We start from the raw sequence: 5,483 nt of genomic DNA, 5'->3' as shown, positions 1-5,483 counted from the left end.
AAATCCAGCTCTAAATTTATACAGGTAAACTATTTCTATAGTGCCATTTAGAGCTTTCAATCAAATATGCTATTCTCATTAATATCTATGCCTATAAACATGCCTTTAAAATGATGGATAGAGTCAAACTTTTTTTTAATTGTTCCAACTTTTATTTTGATAGACAGTGTGAGAAATGGACTTTTTAAATCAGCTAAATTTTATGGAAAACAAACAGCAAATAAATTAAACCCATGTTAAAGTAAAAGGTCAATTAAATGTCCAAGCTTAAGGATATAATAACCACGGATAAACTTCGATTCCACAGTCTTCTTTAAGAAGTCGAAGTCTTTCCAACAACTTTACTATTAACTGATCCAGAGGGTGTTAATGGCATAGAGGAATGTTTAACAGGGGTGGTGATCAGGCACACATTTCCTTGGGGCTACTTTGATAATGTTGTCCACACGCAGAATCATCTCTGTTGCTTCAGCCCCACTCAGAAGGACTTGTCGCTTCACTTGGAAACTTTCTGTTATACCCAGTACTGCCATATCGCCAATAGTACCTTCTTTCATATCAAGCCCGGCAGTTGTATTCCCTTCTGGTGGCTTGGAGCTGTGCCACCAGATCTGCACTGTCATAGCCTGCATTGTCAGCTATTATGGTTTGGCAACATTCTTAGAGCTTTAGCATAAGACTCCATTGCAACAGCTTCTTTACCTGGAGTTTTATTGGCAAGCTGTGTCACAGCATGAGCCATCAGCATCTCAGAACAGCATCCTCCATAAACTGTTCTAGAATCCTTCACAGTTTGGGCAAGAACACAAAGAGCATCATGCAAAGATCTTTCTGCTTCATCTAAAATTTGTTGAGTGGCACCACAAAGAACAATAGTGCAAGCCTCACCAAGGACTACCCCAGAAAAGTGAATGAGCTTGTCTTCTCCAATCATGACTTCCTCAATTAGCTTGCAACTTCAAAGCTTCACTAGTTCTGGGTGGTCAAAGGTAGAGACAATCTCAACACCTGTGACAAGAACCAGGCATTCCACGCCCACAAAATCTGCATGTTCAATAGCCATAACACCAGCAGCACCAAAGAGCTGTTTGAGATAATTATAAATGAATGGCCTGTTAATAAAGCAATGTATCCCTTGCTTCAGAATACGTTCAACTTTCTCCTTCATATTTTCCTTCTCTGCATGCTCTATTTCTGCAACCTTTGCTGTAGAATTGACTCTTACATGAGAACCAAATATCTTTATTTTGTCTGTATCCATTCCAATATTTGCAATAAGAATTTTAGCATTTTTAATTTGCTTTGGTTGATTTACTCCAATTTTTTTATCCAACAGAAAGCCTTCATCTATATAGGAATCCATCAGACTTCCTGCTAGTTTCTTGATGACATGAATTGCCTCCAGATTATCAGAACCCTTCAGTCTGAGAACAGCTTCTACAGCTAACTTAGTAAAGTGATCTCTGTGATGAGTAAGAAGTTTTGAGGATAATGTTGTTCCCGCAATGTTTATTAAATCTTGGTGGAATTTAACTTCATCGGAACCATGATCGACTGCAGAATTCAATAGAGCCTGTCTTGCCACTTTTGTGGCTTCTCTCCAACCTGCAATGATGGTCTGTGGATGAATCTTTTTTGCAATTAGAGATTCTGCTTCCCTTAATAATTCTTCTGCTAAGACAGTAACAGAAGTAGTTAACCCTTGACATATCAACTAAAACTTTAGTTGCTGGATTGTAAACACCAATGTTTTTCAGAATAGTTGCACCATCATTGGTGACCATAAGAGAGGCATCTTGACCACTGCTTAACAAAATTTTGTCCATGTCCTTAGGTGCTCTTCACCAAGTCTCCAATAGCAATGGCACCAACAAAGGAAGACAGACGAGCTGTCTTTGCTCTCTCTTCATCAGCTCCAGCCTTGAAGATGTTGACAGGTACAAGGGAAAGGGACGCCATGGTTCTGAGGAGTTGGCCACTCATGCTTCTCACTCACAGCTCGCGGCCAGTGATCAGAGGACCAAAACTTTTTTAAGATGGTGTTTTGTTACCTTTTCATGATTTAGCTTGTTATAAATTAAGTTAAGTCACTTGTTACATGCTTCTCATATTTTCCTTTTCTCAAGAAGTAACATGAAAATGAGTAGGGAAAAGCATCGTATTTAAGGTGAGAAGAGAGCACCTATTAAAACTCTATCTATTGTGATGCAAAGATAAGTTGACTACCATTTCATTCTTGCAGAATTTAAAACACAATACATATTATTTTTATTGGTTAGGTTACATGGGAATAAAGAGGAGGAAGTATGTTAACTCACAGTTTTGAAAAAAATTTTGAAGAGAAAGATATATTTGAATAAGAAGTTGACAGAAGGGGGAAAATATTTAAATCAGAGAATACAAATACAACATGTACAGAGACATAAAAAGAAAATAGGGAAATTTTCAAGTATTCCAACATGACTTAGGACAATATCATGTGTTGGTAGTCATTTTTGGGTTACAGTGAAGGAGGGAGATATGTAGATTTCAGGAAATGAAATGGAACCATTGCAGAAAGCATTGCAATTCTATGCTACAAAATATGATGAACTCGTCAAGAATTTCAGCAGAGAAATAAAGCAAATCTGTATGTTTCTATAATTTTTCATTTCTAATATATGTCTGTGTACTGTACACCTTACCTGGGTAGAAAAAAAACTGTTGTGGGGAAAGCAGTGGGGAGAGTATGGCCATGGTCTGCATGGAAGAAGAGAATTTATAGAAGGAATAAAAGGGAATGGGTAGTTTTGAGAGTAACTTTTTACCTTGTTACAAACCCTTTTCTCTACTTATTAAAGTAGCTAGTAAACTTTTCATTGACTCAATACAGAGGACATTACAAGTATTTCAAATAAATTTCTAATTTTACCCTACTCAGTTAAACTTTCTCATACAACAAACAGCAACATAGTTTCTTTGGGAAGAAATGCCATTTTTTTTCTCATCCTAGCTTTCCACCTCATTATCTAAAAATGACTCATCTTGTTAGGATCACTTACATCCTAATACATCATTATGTTTCTCTTCATCTTTCCACCAAGGTCAGAATTCATTTCTCTTTCCTCTTTGCTCCCATGTTACATAGCTTATACCCTCTGTAATAACTTATTTTCTTTGCCACTTTCATTATCTTAAAGGATCTTTGAGTGTAGGGATCCTGCCATGTTTGACAATCTGTGACAGGTGTTTCTTTATGATAAACACTCAATAAATGTATGTTGAAAATAAAAGCAATTGGTTTAAACTCAACTCTAGTTTCATAGTATTATCTCCAAATTATAAGAAACTGCCAAGTGATACCTGTGGCATAACACAGACCCCAAGTCTATGATTTTTATACATACATTAATCTTTAATCATGTCTGTATATAAAAGATAAATATAGTTTTAAATCCCATCTATAAATGTAAGTTACCTCTTTTACTCAAATACATTTATGTACAATCTTTTATATTTCTTTTATTACAATTTTGATTGAAAATAATTTTATCATAATATCTTTCAGATTATTTCATTCAAGTTACCATTTTCACTACCAGCAAACTATTGGTCATATAGTTTTAGTTCATATAAACAACAATGTCATTTCAATTACTGGAACAGATCGTTGAAATGGCAGTTTATACCTAATTGTACCATAGTTTATTAACAGGGCTTCGAGAAATGAGTCCTGACAAGTTCACTGTAACTGGACTCCCATTATAAAAGCTATTTTATATAAGCTGATTGTTTTTTAATTCAAGTTTTTAGCATGTGTCATTTGTTATTTCATAAATACTTTGGCTATTTGGGGTGTTTTGTGGTTTCATACAAATCTGCTGATATTTTGTTCTATTTCTTGAGTTTTGAACATGACTGCATTAAATCTGCATATTTCTTTAGAAAATATGGCCATTTTAACTTTGCCGATTCTTCCCGTCCATGAACACAAAATATCTTTCCATTTCATTGTGTCTTTTTCAATCTCTTTCAATAATGCTTTGTAGTTTTCAGTATTTGATCCTTTACATTCTTTGTTATATTTATTCCTAGGCATTTTATTCTTTTGGTTGCAATTGCAAAAGGAATAGCTTTTTGTTTGTTTGTTTTTCTGAAATTTCATTGTTAGTATATAGGAAAGCAGTGGATTTTTGTACATTGAGTTTTTATCCTGCTACTTTACTGCATTTACTTATTGTTTCTAATAGTTTTTTGGTGGAGTCGTTAGGATCTTCTATGTACAGAATCATGTCATCTTCAGAAAGTGACACTTTTTCTTCCTACCTAATTTGGATGCCTATTTTTTCCCCTTGCCTGATTGGTCTGATGAGAACTTCCAGAATTATTTTAAATAAGAGTGGTGAGAGTGGGGATCTTTGTCTTGTTCCCAATTTTAGAGGACAAGCTTTCCGTTTTTCACCATTGAGTGTGATATTGGCTGAGGGTTTGTCATATTTGGCCTTTATTATGTTGAGGTACTTTCCTTCTATACCCATTTTATTGAGCATTTTAATCATAAATGGATGTTGTCTCCTACCAAAGGCTTTTTGCTGCATCTATTGATAAGACCATATGATCTTTATTTTTTGTTTTGTGAATATGGAGTATTACATTGATTGATTTGCATGTATTGAACAGTCCTTGTGCTCCTAGAATAAACCCCATTTGATCACGATGTATTATTTTTTTTATGTACTGTTATGTTCAATTTGCTAGCATTTTGTTTAGGATTTTTGCATCTGAATTCATCAGAGGTATCAGTCTGTAGTTTTCTTTTTTATTGTTATCTTCGCCAGGTTTTGGTATTGGGGTTATGTTGGCTTCATAAAATATGTTAAGGTGTATTGCTCCTTCTTCAATTTTTTGGAATAATTTGAGAATGGTAGGTATTTTAGAAGTGTAGGTATTAAACCTTCTCTGAACACTTGGTAAAATTCACTAGTGAAGCCATCAGTCCCTGGGCTTTTATTTTTAGGGAGGTTTTTGATTGTTGTTTCAATTTCCTCACTGTTTATAGGTCTATTTGGGTTTCCTATTACAGTTGTCCCACTTCTTCTAGGAAGGTTACATATTTCTAGGAACTTATCAATTTCTTCTAATTAATTGAATTTGGTGGCATATAGTCTTACATAGTATTCTAATACAATCTTTTGTATATCTGTGATGTCTGTGGTCACTTCTCTTTCATTTCTGATTGTGTTTATATGAGTCTTATCTCTTTTTTCCTTAGTGAGTCTAGCCAGGGGTTTGTCTATTTTATTAATCTTTTCAAAGAACCAGCTCTTTGTTATATTAATATTTTGCATAGACGTTTTGTTCTCTATTTCATTAAATTCTGCTCTCATTTTTATTTCCTTTCTTCTGACTAGGCTATTTTTGTTCTTTTTCTAGTTCTTTAAGATGTAATATGAGGTTGTTAACTTGAGATTTGTCTTGTTTATTGTTATAGTTCTGTAATGGCA

The 5,483-nt window shown here is 34.4% G+C and overlaps 1 pseudogene; it reads right to left on the bottom strand.

Moving 5' to 3' along the window:
• Window positions 1-386: 386 nt before the first annotated feature.
• Window positions 387-2,001, bottom strand: LOC150001977 (T-complex protein 1 subunit beta pseudogene; annotated as a pseudogene).
• Between the last annotated feature and the right edge of the window lie 3,482 nt (window positions 2,002-5,483).

Source organism: Furipterus horrens, unplaced genomic scaffold, assembly GCF_987537825.1.
Source record: "Furipterus horrens unplaced genomic scaffold, mFurHor1.1.pri manual_scaffold_9, whole genome shotgun sequence".
In the NCBI taxonomy this organism is placed as follows: Eukaryota; Metazoa; Chordata; class Mammalia; order Chiroptera; family Furipteridae; genus Furipterus; species Furipterus horrens.
Note: the sequence above shows the minus strand (reverse complement) of the source record. Positions and strands in the feature narration are given on the sequence as shown.